The sequence below is a fragment of the Camelus bactrianus genome, chromosome 19 (genome assembly GCF_048773025.1).
Source record: "Camelus bactrianus isolate YW-2024 breed Bactrian camel chromosome 19, ASM4877302v1, whole genome shotgun sequence".
Classification (NCBI taxonomy): Eukaryota; Metazoa; Chordata; class Mammalia; order Artiodactyla; family Camelidae; genus Camelus; species Camelus bactrianus.
The window spans coordinates 29,488,546-29,505,803 of NC_133557.1; the positions used below are offsets into that span (position 1 = coordinate 29,488,546).

The 17,258-nt window shown below is 53.8% G+C and overlaps 1 long non-coding RNA gene across 1 annotated transcript in view; it reads right to left on the minus strand.

Moving 5' to 3' along the window:
* Positions 1-2,508: 2,508 nt before the first annotated feature.
* The window catches only part of LOC105071804 (uncharacterized), a 34,021-nt gene continuing 19,271 nt past the window's right edge, over positions 2,509-17,258 (minus strand). The window contains exons 3-4 of the long non-coding RNA XR_835558.3: positions 5,011-5,094; positions 2,509-3,660 (exon numbers count right to left, since the gene is read on the minus strand). This is a non-coding gene — a long non-coding RNA (uncharacterized LOC105071804). The remainder of the gene's footprint in view (positions 3,661-5,010; positions 5,095-17,258) is intronic.

Genomic DNA, 17,258 nt, shown 5'->3' on the forward strand with positions numbered 1-17,258 from the left:
TGCTTTATCCAGTCCTCTGTTCGCGGGCATTTAGGTTTTTTCTATGTTTTGACTATTGTGTATAGTGCTGCTGTGAACACTGGGTTGCATGTCTTTTTGAACTACAGTTTCCTCTGGATATATGCCCAGGAGTGGGATTCCTGGATCATATGGTAGCTCTATTTTTAGTTTTTTGAGGAATCTCCAACACTGTTTTCCATGACGGCTGCGCCAAACAGTGTAGGAGGGCTCCCTTTTCTCCATACCCTCTCCAGCATTTATCGTTTGTGGACTTTTTAATGGTGACCCTTCTGACCAGCGTGAAGTGGTGCTTCATTGTCGTTTTGATTTGCATCCCTCTGATAATTAGCGATACTGAGCATTCTTCCCTGTACCTACTGGTGCTATTTGTACGTCTTCATTGGAGAAATGTTTGTTTAGGTCTTCTGCCCATTTTTTGATTGGGTTGTTTGTTTTTTTGTTACTGAGTTGTATGAGATGCTTGTATGTTCTGGAAATTAAGCCCTTGTCAGTTGCTTCGTTTGCAAATATTTACTCCCATTCTGTAAGTTGTCTTTTTGTTTTGTTTATAGTTTCCTTTGCTGTGCAAATGCTTATCAGTGTAATTAGGTCCCATTTGTTTGTTTTTGCTTTTGTTTCTATTGCCTCAGTATCAGGGAATGTTCTGCCTCTGTTCTCTTCTAGAAGGTTTATGGAATCTTGTTTTATATTTAATTCTTTGAGCCGTTTTGAGTTTACTTTTGTGTATATTGTGAAGGAATATACCATGTCTTTATCCAGTGGTCTGTCGATGGACACTCAGGCTGCTTCCACATCTTGGCTGTGAATAGCGCTGCTGTGAACACTGGAGTACATGCATCTTTTCTAACTAGAGTTTTCGTCTTTTCTGGATTTATGCCCAGGAATGGGACTACTTGATCACATATAACTCTATTTTTAGTTTTTTAAGGAACCATACTATTCTCCATGATACCTTATTATTAAGTGAATTCCACCCATTATTCTGGTCTCACTAGTTTTTATCTGATGCCCCTTTTCTGTTGCAGAATCCCATCCTGGACACCATGTGACACTTAGCTGCTCCCTCTCCTTCGTCCCTCTGGGCCTTGACAGTTTCTCACATATTCTGTTTCCCATGACCGTTGTAAGGAATGCTGGTATTTTGTCTGGGTCATGGGTTTGGGGGAAGCCCACAGATATGAAGGCCTTCTCATCACATCTTTTCAGGTCCACACTCATAACATGGCTCCGTCACTGCCGGTGAACCTGGTCCTCTGCTGTGACGTTCACTCTCCCTCTTGTCTACACTGGGCTCTGGAAGCAGGTGGCCACAGGCTGCCCAGACGTCAGGGCTGGGAGTCATGGCCCCCCCATGAATGGGATCTACATGAATTCTTCCAAGTTACCGACACTGGTGTGGTTTCATGGCTATTGTACACACTGGGTTGGGACCCAGCGCTACTTGGCTCATCAGACCATCCCAGTCTGGGGCTCTGGGGCTCTTTCAGTGGCTCCCGTCCTTTGCCCCTGGTTTGTCTTGGGGGCACTTCTTGACTTTCTGTTGCTGCTCCACCCTCCGGACCCCCCCTGCAGCCCCTGTCCCAGCCCAGGAATAAGCTCTTTCACAAGGAGCCTGTTTCCTTTTATTGGAAAATGGTATTAGAAACCAAACTCAGTGTAGGGCGGTGCTTCCTGCTACTGGGCATCGTTGCTTCTCCGCCTTCTTTCCTGGACGGAGCTAGGAAACCTATGCGTGTACGTTAGCCCGTGAAGACACGCTGGCCACGCGGACACGTGGCCTGGTAGATACATTAGTCTGTGTAGATGCACTACCCATGTAGATACACCACCCATGTAGACATGCTGCTCTGGAACCATTTCTTCATCCATCCATCAGTCTCTATATGAAGCAACCTCTTGAGGGCTGGGCACCAGGCCACCCCCAGCCTGCTGAGCATCCGCCGCCCCCATACCTCCTGCCCGTGCCCAGAGTGTCCCATGAATTGTCAAGAAGTTGCTCTGCATTTGTGATAGATGTTTCAATTATTGAAGTGTCTGAATCTTTTTGTTCTGTCCACCCATTTGTCTGTCCGTCCACCCACCCACCCATCCATCCTCCCATCCATCCGTCCATCCTCCCATCCATCCATCCAGCAATCACTTGAATGCCCATTCTGCTCTTCATGCACAAGAAAGACAGGCCCTGCTCCTTGGGGTTCAGTGCAGTAGGAAGATGGGCATTAAGAAAACAAGCACATGGTTCCATGCTGTGATAAATACCATGAAGGAAGAGAGCAAATTGTGACGAGAGAAAGGGCAGTGGGGGCCTGACTTGGTCTGGGGTGGAGGAAGCAGGTGTCAGGGGACCCCCAAAGTATCAACCGTGAGTTAGAAGCAAACTGGGAAGGGCGGATGAGCCCAAATGCACACACACATGCTTCTAGGGTTTGCACAAGTGGAGCAGAGAAAGCTCTACAGGGAATGAACAGAGAGAAAGATGGCCACCTACTCGTTCTACGGATTTATTAGGCACCTACTGTGTGCCCCGCATGGAGACAGAAGCTGGAGAACACAGCACTCTGCACAGCGGGCAGCAAACAAGCATCCAGCACAGGGACCTGGATGAGGGGCCTGTGATGCCTGGTGAGGGCTGGATGTTGAGGGGCTTCCTAAAGGTGGGGAGGGCTGGCCAGGCCAAGTGGGCCACCAGGGTGACGATGAGAAGGCCCCCAGAAGGGGAGGAGCAGGCCCAGGTGCAGGCTGCAGACAGCTGCGGGCCGAAGAGCGGCGGGGGCCTCTGGGCAGCGGCAGACGCTTGAGGCCAAAGTTGAGGTGGGCTGTACTCCAGGCGATGGGAGACACTGTGGCCTGGAGCAGCGGAGCGACAGGCCGAGCTGGGCGGCCTTTCCCTGTCCCACGTCCTGCCCTGACACAGCCTGTGGGCGCAGCGCTTCTCAGAGCCTTCAGGAAAGCCTCCACCCAACCCTCTGAATCAAGCACAACAGGATTGGGGGGGGCCCTCCGGAAGGGTCCTTCATTGTCACTTCCCACAGGGCTGTGCCTAACGCCCCCTCCCAGCCCCACCCCCCACAGAGGCCGAGGGTGGCCCCAGGCCAACATGGATGTCAGGGTGCTGGCACCCCTCTCTGCACCCTAGCATCTTCCAGGACCATAAACCAAAGAGCCTCCCTCCGCCGTCCTTCCCGCCCCATTCAAGCACGCGCCTGCTCTCCCAGCCCAAAGGCAGCGTCGGCCACTGAGGGAGCAGCCTCTGGACATGGGCCGGTGGGGTCTTGGCGCAGGCTCGGGGCACGTGGGGAGGAACTCGGTCCCAGCTCTGCCGCGGCCTCACGCATGAGGTGGGCCTGACATTCCAGCTTCCGAAGGCTTCTCTGAAAGGATGTCGCTGCCCTGACCTGTGTGCAGGTCAGCCCCCCCAGTTCTCGTCGAAGGCTGCAGATCAGAAAGGCGCTGGCAGCTCACCCCTAAGCAAAGCAGAAGGCGAGGCCTCCGTGGTCACAGGCATCACTAGGGCTGTCGCCGGTGCTCTGGCCATGTCCTGCCTCGTGACAGGCCTCCACAACAGAGCCACATGACTGACCCTGGGGAGTCCAGGCTGGCGGGACTGGGGCCCTTCTGCCTTGGCACTGTTGCTGCGGCCTAAAGGAGAGAGAGAACATCAACGAACCAGCCAGAGCTAGGAGAGGAGTCTGGTGCGGCCAGGGTGGGAGGGGTGCCAAGGACTCGGGCGGCTCTGACCCCCAGGGAGACCCCAGGCCCAGGCAGCCAGGCCCGGGGAGGGGGCGCAGGTCCGCGCCCACCTCCACCAAGGCCGCGGCCCTCGCTGGGCTTGTCACTACGCAGCAGCACAAGGTGTTCGCTCTACAGCTGCTCCACTGTTCATTTTTTACTTTTTATTTTTATTTTTCAAACAGATGGTCTGGAGTATCCTGCTTATCAACTGACATGGCCTGGCAGTAAGCTGGTACAGTAAATCCTTTTGTCTCGGGTGGTGATGGGCGGTGGGCGGCCACCATGAATTAATCAGACCATCTTAAAGAAGCCCAGCGGTGAATTGGAGGTAAGCTGTGACCAGGTATTTCTAAGAGGCTCCTTGCTGGGCCTTTATTCAAAGCTGGACGTGACTCAACTCTGACATTTGCAGATAACGCAATATCGAAACCCTTCAGAACGGCTGGGCTCTGGTGAAGGGCTGAACTCAGTCCTTGCCTCCCAAGACTTTGCTCTCAAATCTCTATTTGCTTAGCAAATCTTTCCCTCAGAAAGCAGGTTTAGGCTCCCATCAAGAAGAGGCTGAAGCACTGAGATTTCAAAGCAAGGAGGTGGCATTAATGAGGCTTGATGGCACCACAAAAAGTAGTGCCAGAGCTTCAGAGGGGACGCAGCAGCTGAAGGCTCCAAGGGCACTTGGAAGCAGAAAGGCTTGAGGTAGGGAGAAGGAGAAAAGGGGGAAAGGGTTAACAGGATAAACACCCCCCACACACATACAAGACACCCCAAGGTCACGCTCGGATGGTTCTTCAACCTGGTGTCCCTCTTCCAATGGCCAAGACATCCATCAGTGCAACTCAGATCGGTGGGCAATCTTTAGGCTGTTGTCTATTGTCAATTTAAGAGGAGCAGTCATGGATGTGAAAATGTGGCCCCTCTTCGGATGAAGGAGAGCAGGTTGTTAACGAAATGGGGTGGGTCGGGAGCTCCAAGGCCTTCTTCTGCGATGTGAGACAGGTCACCGGCCCAGAGCTGACTCCCTCAGGTCCCTCAGCCGGGCCAGGGCAGGGCGCAGGAAGCAGGCTTAGAGGGGACTTCTGTGAAGCCTTCCCATTGGCAGAGGAGGGGGCCCGAGCGGCGGCGCCCCCGCAGACCCCGCGGAGCTGGGAGGGGGTGGGGAGCCTCGCCGTGGCCGGGATGACAGGGCTGGTGGGGAGCCGTGCACTGTCTCTGTACCCGCCACACGGACAAGGAGCCCACATGGGTGATGTCACTCACCTGTAACCACGTGGCCAAGTCCAAGAGCAGGTCCAAGAGCTGTCCAGGCGGAGGGCCGTGGGAACCCTCGCCCCAGGGATTCTCCTGAGAAAGGGGCACCACCAGCGTCGTTACAACAGCTGCGCCACCTAGTGGCGAGGGGCTGGGGCACTTTGTGCCATGGCTCGAGCCCCAGGGAATGTCAATCACCCAAAAAAAGAGGCCGGGAGGGGCTCCAGTGGGCACCTGGGGGTGTCCAGGAGACCCCTTCACGGTAGACCCGCAGTGAGCGCCGGGCGCCCACCCAGCCCGCCCGGCTGAGCCCCAGGGCCAGCTGCTTCTGCTGGGGGTTGAGTGGCTGGAGAGGTGGCTCTGGGCAGTGACCTCTCCCAAGGATCACTCTCCTCACTGGCCAAAAACCCCAGAAAACCCAGAACACCCTGTCAAGAGGATGGAGATGAGCGGCCCCTCCAGAAGGGCCAGTGGGAGGGAGGGTACTGCCGAGGTCAGGCCACCACGCACCCAGCGTCTGCCCACAGCTTGCTGTCCCCCCAGTTGGACACCCCACCACAACTGCTGCTTCGCCCTGGGCCTCGCAGGCTTAGGGCCAGAAGGAAGCAGCTCTGAGGACGGGCTGAGCCCCAAAGGGATGAGGAAGGGTCCAGAAGAACTGGGGACCCTCTTCTACACCATCAAGAATAAGGCCTCAGAGGGAAATCCTACCCTAGACAGGCCGCCTCAAGAGGCAGACCCCAGCCACTGCAGCCACGACGGCACGTCAGTCACCTCTGACCCCTGTGATGCACTCATTAGCAGTGCTGCCTACCTCCCAAATCATCTCATCCTCTCCACCCACTGGGATCCAGCCAGGCCTCGCCTGAACCCATTGGGCCCTCCACTGCTCCTTCCTGCCTCCAACAATCTCTCCTCCACTGCAGCAGAGAGACTAGAAGACAGGGTTCAGGCACGGCTCAGACACCGCACCGCTTCTGGCACCCCCTCCCCATCACTCCCTGCAGCCAGGCTGGCCTCCCGCTGTCCGACAGGCCTCAGTAGGCTCTTCCCACGGCAGGCTCCTGACTCAGCCCAAGCACCAGCTTGGACCCCTCCCTGGGGCCCCCACCCCCATCCACAGGCAGCACTCAAAGGCCGTGGTTTGGAAGGTCGGCTCTGGAGCTTGACCCACCACCTGAGTTCAAATCTGGGCTCCACCACTTTCCAGCTGTGTGGCCTTGGGCAAATTGTTTGACCTCTCTGTGCCTCCGTTTCCCTGTGAGGTTACTGTATAGATTGAGTGAATTCATGTATTCACCTAGTATCTGGGATAGGGCAGGTACCACGAGACAGATCATGTAAAGAAGGAGCAAACACATCTGGAAGAGGGCTTCTCTGTGCCAAGATGGAGTCTGGGGCCCATGGGAGAAGACTCAGTTCTTCAAAAGAGGAGGGAGTTCATGCAGGTGGCCCTGAAGGCCCAGCCACGGTCATGGCTCCTTCCCAGGGGCCGGACAAGCAACAGAGAAGTCCGAGCTGCAGAGGATGAGGAGGAGATTCTGCATAGGAACAGGAATTAACTCAAGGGCTGCTTGCTGCCAGTCAAGGGTCTCAAGGGCCCCTAGAGAATCCCCACCACAGACCCGCCTCCCCTCCCCTCTTTGTGCCGAGGGGACACGCCCAGGTCTCGGACCTGCCCTGGCCTCCTTGGAGCCTTCCTAAGCCCCATCCAGGAACGGCTGAGAGGCCCAGAGAGGCAGATGCTGGTGTTACCGCGGTCATGGCCCTAACCCTGCTGCGTTTCTGTTCAGGCCACTGAGCGGCTGCAGGGGGAAAACTGGGCCACCCCGCTGGCCCCGGCCAAGGCCTTGGTGAAGGCTGGCTGCCCCTTCCTGGTCCAGGAGCCCAGGTCTCCCGGACCAATGTCACAGCAAAGTCAAGGAGGCCCGGCCAGCAGCTCAGAGGCTAAGTCCGATGGCCCTCGCTCCCTCTGAGATAAGAATAGCTGCACTTGAGTGCCGGGACAGCTAGTGCCAGGCCCTGCCCGGGGGTGAGGGGCAGGCCAGGTGACAGCGCGGTGGCGGGTCTGCGGCTCGCCAGCAGCGGGCGGCCGCCTCTCGGCTTCCGGGGACTGGCGGGCCCAGACACCTGGAGGTTCCTTCCCATGGGCCAGGAGAAGCCAAATCTCCAAAGCTTTTGCTAAAATCTGCTCACACCTAAACGTTGGCCGCTATCATAAGTCAGAACTAAAAAATAAAATCAAACGCCGCCCGTGTCTGGGTGGGATCAGCCCCAGCACCTTCCAACGCCACACGCAAGGGTGCGTCCACAAGGTGAGTTTTTGTGTTAACCACAGCAGCGGTGCTGAGGGGCCTAACCTCCAGGAGCCTGTCCCTTCCAGGGAGGGGAGGACCCGCCCGGCAGATAAGCGGCCGCCCCAGGGGCACGGGAAGGACAGCGGGGTGCCGAGGCTGGCCGGCAGTTCTGTTCTGCACCAAACCCCAGGGCCTGAGCCACAGGCTGCATCCCCACCCTGTCCCTCTGGGCTGGGAGCTCGGCCCTGCTGACCTCCAACTCCAGACCTGCCCTTGGCGTGGCCCCAGCCCCGGGCACCTGCTCAGAGCCCTCACCTGCCCTCCTGGCCGCCCTCCGCACCTCCAGCTCACTCAGGCGGCCCACCCCCTCCCCGTGCCTCCTCACTGGGCTTCACGCACTGGGCTTCTTCCCAGACGCTAATCCTGCCCAGCGCTCCTGACCATCCTAGCCCTCCAAATCCCCCTGCCCCTCGATCCTGCGCCAACTCAGCTTCTACTCGTCCTGTGACATTTAAAAATATCTGTCCAGCCTTGGCATATAGAACCCAATACCCCCAGCTGTTTAAATACCACTGCCTCGCGCGGCCCGCACATGCCTCCACTTCCAGTAAAAGCGTAAGCTGACCCAGCACACAGGGCCCGCTGAAGCCTCTGCTCCATCCCGCCACTCTGAATTTGGCTCCTTCATCAAGTGTCCTGTCAGCGCAGGCCCCCACCCTGCAAGGTGAAGACAGGCGTGGGCTCAGGGCCTCTGAGCGGCAGGGCAAGGCGCGGGTCGTCTGTGTGCCCGGGACACGGGAGCACATGTCCGGAGCATGGTGTGGTGTCTGCCACAGCTGTCCCTCTGCTCTCCCGTCTCTGACCCCAATGGGCCCCACGGACCTGCTCTTAATATAGCACCGAGAGGCCCGGCAGCTGGCTGCGGCAACATCTTTCCACATGAACGGTGACAACTGACATCACACTGACTTGGGTCCTGGATGTTCCAAATGTGCATTCTCCTAGGAAGACCATAGCTGAGGTCTGCCTGGTCACTACAAACGCATCCACTTTGCTTTGGGAATGGGGGAAATCGCCAATGATCAATGCGGGAGACTTTAAAAGGGGGCCCGAATGATGAATGGTGGCTTGAAGAGACTCCTGGGGCTCACCAAGTAAGGGGCTACTCCCCCAGTGAGGGTCCCCTGGGTCTGTGCGGTGACTAAATGCTTCGTGGGTAAGAGGAAGGGAGAGCAGGGACCATGACTCTGACTTGCTCTCCCCGGGGCGGGGGATGAGGGCAGCTTCAACAGATCCCAAAAAACTCAGAAAAAGTGGGGGTAAAATGATATGATTTTGGGGATTTAGATGCTTCAAAGGACACCCAGAGAAAAGGTGGGGATGACAGAGGGAAACAGTGCAGGGGCTGATGTGCTGGGGCCCTCGGCCTCATCTCACCTCCACGTGCTTGGAAATTTCCCTAACAACAAGTTTAAAAATATACACATGGGAAATAATATTCAGCGGAAATTTGCTGAGGGTCTAGTGTGTGCTAGAACTCTTCTGGGCACTTGTCAGTTTACACAAAAACAAGAGACAAGAGCAGAGCCCGGCGGCCGGCTGTAGTGGCGTGGCCGGAAATCCATCCCCTTTGGCCATGGCACGGCAGGTCCAAGCCCCACACGCCCTGGATTTGTGTTAAATGTCCCATTCCACTGACCCCTGGAGATAGTCTGAACACATACCTTTAAAATGTAGAATTTAAAATTACTACAAGGAGCCCTGTAACTCCCCAGCCAACCCAAGAAAGCACAGAGCCAATAACCTCACCGCCCAGAACACCCCGCTCCCCTCCTGGCCCACCTTCTCCGCCAGAGGTGAAAAAGACACCCCTGGGCTTCATCCTGCGCTCGTCGTGAACCTCAGTGTAGCTGCTCGTGTACATCATGGCTCAGTTCTGCCTGCTTCTGAACTTTCGGAAAAGTGTATCCTACCGCCTGTCTGAATACATACTTTTAGGCACAGGCTCTTTTCTGGAACTTTCTAGCAACCAATCAAGGACAGAGAGCATGATGGAAGAAAAGACCCACTCCCCCAGCGAATCCCTGGAAAAGCCCCGCATGAGGAAAGGCTGCAGCGGGAGCGGGAGGCGCGCCCGCCAGAAGTGAGTGGCCTGGGCTCGGCCTCCGCTGTGGGGGACACGGCCCTGGCTGAGGCCAAGGGCACGGAGGGTGGGCAGGGAGCATCGCTGATAAGCCTGTTTCTTGGCTGCGTCTGCACACAGAAACATGTGAAGTGATGGCAAATGTCATGGTAAAGGCAGATCAAGACAACTACATCTGTTGATTTATTATTAGAAGGCAAATAGCAGGGAAAGAAAATACGCCCCAAGTAATTCAGGCCTGTTGGACACCCTAGGCCGCAGCCGGCTGGAGCCGGAGGCCTTGCGGCCACACCTCAGCTAGGAGTGCCTCGCCAGACACTGCGGTCAGAGTCTGACTGGTCCCCTCCGATGGAAAAGAATCAAAGGGAGGAGGACGGGGCTCTGCACATAAAGGGGAACCTGTCGCAGCATCCCCCGGGGCCCACGCGAGCATCTCCCCCGCGGGTGCCGAGACGGGGCCCCTCACCATCCGCTGCGGAGGAGGGGCAGCTGGACCAGGTCAAGGTGATGCCCAAGGCAATTCCAAGGGGCCGCGCTGTCTGTTTTAAGAGCTACATCTATTTTCTTGTGTATTTAAAACTCCATAGCTGACAGGGGAGGTCCAGCTCGGGGGCAGAGCGCGTGCCTAGCACGCCCAAGGCCCTGGGTTGGATCCCCAGCACCTTCAGTAAATAAAAAATGATAATAAAAATAAATAAATAATCCTAAGCCCCCCCAAAAGCCTCCACAAACATACATAAAAAATACTTAGCTGAGAGCCAAGTGATCCGGGATAATCTTCCTTTAAAACCAAATTCATTTACGTGAAGAAAACAAGTCAATTCAAAGAGAACCATTAAGTGGCTGTGTGCGGGAGCGTGGCAGAACCGTGAGGGCAGCGCAGGAGCACCTCAAGTCTGAACAGATAAGCTCCGTGTTTCTAAGAGCCAGTAACTTTTTTCCCCCTAATTTCTGTACCTTTTGGCTCAGGGAAGTTTTGACTTTATTCTCTGCGTAAAACAGGCCCTTCTGCACCCTAGGCCACCCACCCCCAGCCCGGCCCACGTCCTCCCTGCTCCCTAAGGCCCTGTGTTTCCAGGCGCTTCGAAGGCTCTGCAGGCCCAGGGCCCCCGCAGCTGCTGCTGAAGAACGCCCCCAAACATCGGGGCTGCTGGGCTCAGCTCTCTGGTCAGGAACCCCCGGGGAGGTCTCAGGAAAGCTCCCGCCTTCTCTCCTGACTTGGCTCTTTTCCTGGAGTTTCCGTGATGCTTCAGAAAGAAGCGCAGCGGCGCAAGCGGCCCTCTCCAGGCGGGTGGCTCACCCGCCGTCACAGGTGCCCCACCGGAGACCCTGCCCTCATCACACGGGAGTCCACTCTAAAAGTCCTTGGACATGGGGAGCTACTCTCTTTTAAACATACTAAAAATAATAATTATATTAATGTTAATTGCATTATCTCATTTACTTACATATTTCTAGTGTCATATTACTACTAACAGTATTATTTTTATTATTATGGAAAAGCCAAGGTGCCCAGACAGCCAGTTTGCCAGCAAAGTCCTGGTTTACCTGCCATCCCAGCATCCCCTCCAGTTAGCACTGCCTTCCACACTCACAATGTCCCGGCTGGATGACAAATTCTGCGGTAATTCTCGTCACACATCATGACTACCTCGTCTGCGCCTGCAGAGTAGGGCGGGGAGCAGGGGAGGACAGGGACTGCGATTTCCAAGGCTGGACGGCATTCCTTCAATTGCAGCCATTCCCAACTTAAACCGCCCAGACCTGGGGTTGGAACAACAGGAGGTCTGCCACCCAGCTTCAAAACGGTCAAATGATAAGGGAGCGCCGAGCTCTCGGATGGGCACCTGCAGCAGCAGCTTCAATGGTGCTGTTTCTACAAGAGCTCGGTTACCTTCATGAAGAACCCAAAAAAAGGCTCTTCGGTTCACACTCAGCCTCTTCTCAGATCTTTCAGTGGTTTTCCCACCACCTGTCTTCACGACAGAGCTCTGAAACGCACTTCACTGAAGTTTACCTTCTATTCTTGACCGGTTGGAGACAAGGATGATGAAGCCAAGGTCACGGCCCCACAGACCCAGCCCCCAAGCTCTCTGCTCCCAGCCTGAGGAGGTCTGGGTGCTGGCAGGGCTCCCGCTCTTGGCCAGAGGAACAGGGTGGTGTAGCAGGTGGGGGACACTCACGTACTGCTGATGAAGACAAACTGGTGGCCTTGTATCGAAAGGGCAGCAGAGCCAAAGCCCCTTGTGTACCTGTGACCCATCTGACATCGACCTGTGAGGAACCCCTGCACACAGGTGCACAGAGGCACGTGCCTGGACAGGGGCCAAGCGGGGGAGTGACTGTCAGTGGTCTTCTGTTCACACCACAGGCGACAGGTGGCAATTCAGAGGAGCCCAGCAGAGCACATGTGAACCGGCACAGAAGGGTCTCCAAGATACGCAGCCGAGTGAAAAACCACTAACTACTTGTGTTTTTCAAAGAAACATTTTTCTGTGGAAACTGGCCAGCAGGTGAGGTCGGTAGCCGCGGGGGAGGTGAAGATGCAGACAGGCTGGTGGCGGGTCGTGAAAGCAGACCTCGGCCTTAAGCTCTAGCCAGTGCTTTTAACTTCTGATGTAATGTAGCTACTTCCTTGATTCCACATGTAGTTCTACATTGCATTTTTTAAAGTAATGGCAGGACAAGCTGATGGTGTGTCCTTGGTCTCATGGAGCAGACACCTTGAGAAAGAGGCTTTCTCTTTCTTGTACCTAATTCCCATATTTTGGGGAAGAACTTTAAGTAGTAAATGCTGCTTCTGGAGTCAGCTGGATTTTTGAATAACTGGCAGAAAAAGCGAGTGTCACCAAATTATCTTAGCTTCCCCCTTGCCTGAGCCTGTCCTGGCCACCGGGTGGCTCTGCCAGGCCTGGCTGTGCGGGGCAAGGTATGGTTCTATTTCCAGCTCCCCAGACACTCCTGGCCAGCTTTCGCTCTGCTCTTTCTTTAATAAGGAGCCGCAGAATGTCAGTTCTAAAGTGATCAAGAAAAGAATGTGAAGCTGTGAGCTGCCCATTTGGATGCTGACAAAAAATAGATCTGACATCCAGGAGGTGATATCTGAGCCGTTGGCTCAAGTTCTGTCCCTCCACAAAGATTGTCCACTTGGTGGAATGAAAAAGGCACTGATCTGGGACCACAAAAAATTCAGTCTCAGAGACGGTTTGAGCCACTGACTAGCAAGCCCAACCCCTCCTCTGAGCCTCAGTTTCCTCCTCGTACAGTGAAGGAGCCAAGACTCCATCTCCCAAATCCCTTCCAGCTCTGGGATGACCAATCCACAAGGACGTGGGTTAGAAACTCAACTCGGTGTCCCTCCCTTGGACCTTCCTTACTGCTAGACCTTTTCTGCTTCCCCTGCAGCCCCCCAGTGACCTCTAGACCCATAACCTCTTTCTGCCAGTCGATTCTTCCTCATGCATGGTCCAAAGGCACTTCCACCCCAGCCCTGAGGTGCAGGGCAGGACTCATGGTCACCTCTCATTCTGCTCACCGCATCGGAACTCAAAGTCTCCTGCCCCCCGCCCTCCTCGAGCCCAGTGAAAGGCACTGACTTCATCCAGTCCTGCCTGGCTCTCGCCCACCACCAGCCAAGGCCCCACATCCACGGTGTCACCGGGCCTTGTTAGTCAGTCTCCTCAGTAACACTCAAAGCCACTCTCACCACCACCAGTTTTATGTATTTCTAGAACCAACCACTTCCCTAGACCCAGCCACCACTGTCTCCATTCCCTTCAAATTCCACCCCCCTACCCTGCGGCCAGAGAGAATTTTGAAGTGGACAACTTGATGATGGAACCGAGTGCCCATGAGGACAGGGCTCCCAGTGTCCCAGACACAATACAGGCTACATTTGGTCAAGGCCCTCCGTGGCGGCCCCTCCAGACTCATCTCGCCCGGTTCTGCTGGCCCTCTGCTGCTGGCATCACCCCATTCTGCCACAGGGCCTGTGAACACACTATTCCTGCGCCTGGAACGGTGCCGCTGTCCTCCCCCGCCCCCGGCGCCACAAGCTCATCCTTCAGTTCACAGCTCAAGTGTGCACATATCACTTTCTCAGGAAAGTATTCCCTGACATGCCCCAACCCAGGGCAGCTTCCTTCGCAGTATACTCTGGAAAAAAAAAACCTTTCTTTTCCAATGCTCTTAGCTCAGATTGTAATGAGAACCTCCTTCATGTGATGATTCATTATTTCCAGATTCCCCTACTGAATGCTCTGAGTGGAGAGACACAGTCTGATTTAGCTCATCTTCACATTCCTGGTGCCTGGCACAATGTATGGCCCATAGCAGGGATCAGCACACTTCTCGAGATCTAACCATGGCTTCTAAGACCACCAAGAGACATCAAAAGGCCACTAAGAGATAAAACCCAACTTGACCAGCCTCTCCAACTTTCCGTTAGGTTCTTTCTGCCCACTTGGGCTCCTCCCAATCCTCCCCATCACTCTCCTGCTCCTTGGCCTTTACCACCGTCACCATCAATGACCACCACCACCACCATCACCATCAATGACCACCGCCAACTACCACCACCACCACCACCACCAGCATCAATGGCCACCACCACCACCATCACCATCAATGACCATTGCCAACTACCACCACCACCACCACCAATGGCCACCACCAGCACCACCGTCACCATCAATGACCACCACCACCATCAATGACCACCACCACCATCAATGACCACCGCCAACTACCACCACCACCACCATCAATGGCCACCACCAGCACCACCGTCACCATCAATGACCACCACCACCACCATCACCACCACCATCAATGACCACTGCCAACTACCACCACCACCACCAATGGCCACCACCAGCACCACTGTCACCATCAATGACCACCACCACCACCATCACCATCAATGACCACCGCCAAGTACCACCACCACCACCACCACCATCAATGGCCACCACCAGCACCACCGTCACCATCAATGACCACTACCACCACCATCACCACCACCATCACCATCAATGACCACTGCCAACTACCACCACCGCCACCATCACCACCACCATCAATGACCACCGACATCAGTGGAGCTACCAGTTTAATAGCTCAGTACCAGTTTGTTTGTGTCCAACCATTGCTAGGCACTTCCTGTTCCTTTCCTCATTTGATCACCTCCACAAGCCTGGAAGGCAGTTTTAAGCCCCAGAAGGGCTTTATTTTGCAATTGCAGAGGCAGGAGACCAGACAGGTAATGCCACTGGTTAGCTATGAAGCAGAAGGAAGCAAAGACGCATATCCAGGCCCACTGGGCCCGTAACTGGCTTTTCCCCTCTCATCCCAGCCTTTTCGTGAGTTCCTCTCACAGGATATCATCTTGTTTCCTTTTAAAACCCACCAAAGTACTGTCAGAGAAGAGACAGTAAGAGAAAATCCCTTTGAAGAAAAGAAATGCAGTGCAGGTCCCCACATGCATCCGTCTCACTGAGAAAAGGAGCACAGACTCCCATCCCTCACACTCCAGAGAACACGCGGGCGGCGCATGAGGAACGAGGAGGAAGCCAGAACAGGACAAAAGGAGGAATAAAACACCAGCCTGACTAAGCCATAAGGCCACCTAGAAGAGCGCCAAAGGATAAACAGACAATTATTTTAAAATAAAAGAAGCCCAGAATTACCAACTATCACAAGACTGGGACATCCAAAAGGACACGAGCTAGAAGTTTCCGATTTGGGGATTTCAGACGATGCTAAAGCTTCCAGATGGGTGTGGAGTAACAGCCTGGGCTGCCGAACAGCTTCACACGCGAAGTCAAGCTGTTTAAAAAATTAAATAAAAATCAAATTTTAAGAAACCCTTTTAAAATCCTCTAAAACCTTAAAACAAAAATTCCAAATTACTATCTATTGTCATTGAAAGAGAAATGATGCTGAAATACTAAAAAGCAGGGAGCTTTTACAGCCTCCATATCAAGACAGGTCCCTTCCTGAAATAAATTTAACCTGATGAAAACCCCACGGCATCATCTTTATTTTTCCCATTTCACTGCGAATTGGCATTTGGCAACCACTGACTTAGCTCAGCCCTCTCCCTTGGGCAGGACTTCCACAGCCTCCACTTAGTCCTCCCACAGCCTCCACTGAGTGTCTGCCTGCCCAGGCTACCAGCTGTCTCATAAACCAACCAATTCCAAAGGTGGCAGAATATGATTTAAAAAAAAAACCCACAAAAATCAATACCATTCAGATAAACACATAATAAACAGCCTGAAAATGCAACAAAAAAGGAAGGCCCATCCCCAACTGCAACCAATGTATCAAATACTTGGGAAACATATGATATATATTCACATACCAAACTCCATATATTATATATCTGAATTATATAAAGAAAACTAAATCCTTAATGGGACAAATAGAAACACCAATAAATGGAGAGTGCATGCTTCTTGATCAAGGCTAAACACAGGGGGAAAAAAATTTAAAAAGACAGTATTTCACAACTTAATTTGTAGATTGGATGCAGTTCCACTCTAGGCATCACCAAGGTCATTACAGAACTTGATGAGAATGATTCTTAAATTGTATAGAAAAATAAATGGGCAAAACTATCAGAGAGTTTTGAGATGATATGCAGTTAAGAAGGCTCTGGCGCCAGCAGATCTTAGAACAGAGTATGAAACCATGATCGTTAAAGCTGGAAACCAACCAGAACGCTGAGGAGGACGCCACCACTTAACAGAAAGAGCAGGAATGAACCAGCCATCAGCTGAAACCGCACATGACCCACACTGCGCCACACCAGGCTGAGGACAGACAGATGTTTTTCAAAACCTTCTTGTCTCAGTTGTGAATGGGAAGTTTTACAGGTTTTTCAAACTAATTAAGCAACATCAGAAAATTGCAAAGTGACAAAGATGGCACTTCTTTGACAATCTGAAAAAACCTTTCTAATTCCTGTGTATTTTTCTAGAGTCATCCCCAGTCCTACCACCTCACTCCTGGGCTGCTCAGAGCCCAGAGCACAATTTGGAATTCATCAGTTTCATCTTGTTCTCTAATTGTGAAGGGAGAGTGGGGTGAGGGAGGTGCTGGGAGCGGGCGTGCGAGAATCTTCTGGGCTCCTTGGTCAGGAGCCCCAGCCCCCCTGCCCAGCAGCCAGCAGGCCCCACGCAGATGTCTTGACGGTCTGGCTCCCTAACTCCGTGGCTTGTTCTCGACGGCAGTTACGACCGAGGTCCTCACTTGCCACAAAGCCAATCAGACCACAATGATCTGGAAACACAAGTCTCCTCTCACTCTTCCTCCTTCCCTCGCAGGTAAAGAGCTGGGAGGGAGGTAACAGCTGTTTTAGAAATTTCTAGACCCTCAAAGGGAAAAACTCCCAATTTAAAATGATTTCTAGTAAAAAAAAAAAAAAAACACAAAAAACGGATGGAGGTGAGAGGGTCCTAGAGTCATCACTAGCCAAGAATGAGCTTTCATTTCTGACTTGCGAAGACCTGTCCTTTTATTCTCATAGTTGCATGACAATTTCTTTGTCCTGGGCGGTTCGTGTCTGCCCCTGAGCCCTAGTAGGCTCTGCGTTATCCTGGCCCTGGTGGTGACCTGTTCATCATCTGACCCAACATCTCAGGAACCTCATGCATGAGGAAAGAAGGGAGGAGGCCGCCTCTGGACACAGGAAGCAGAGGTGGCCATGGAACTGCTGACTGTGAGCTGTCTCAGAGCATCCCCCACCCCTGCCTGGCTGACGGGTCCCACAGCCTCGGGGAGGGGTGGGCACAGACCCTCACACCTGTGTGGGC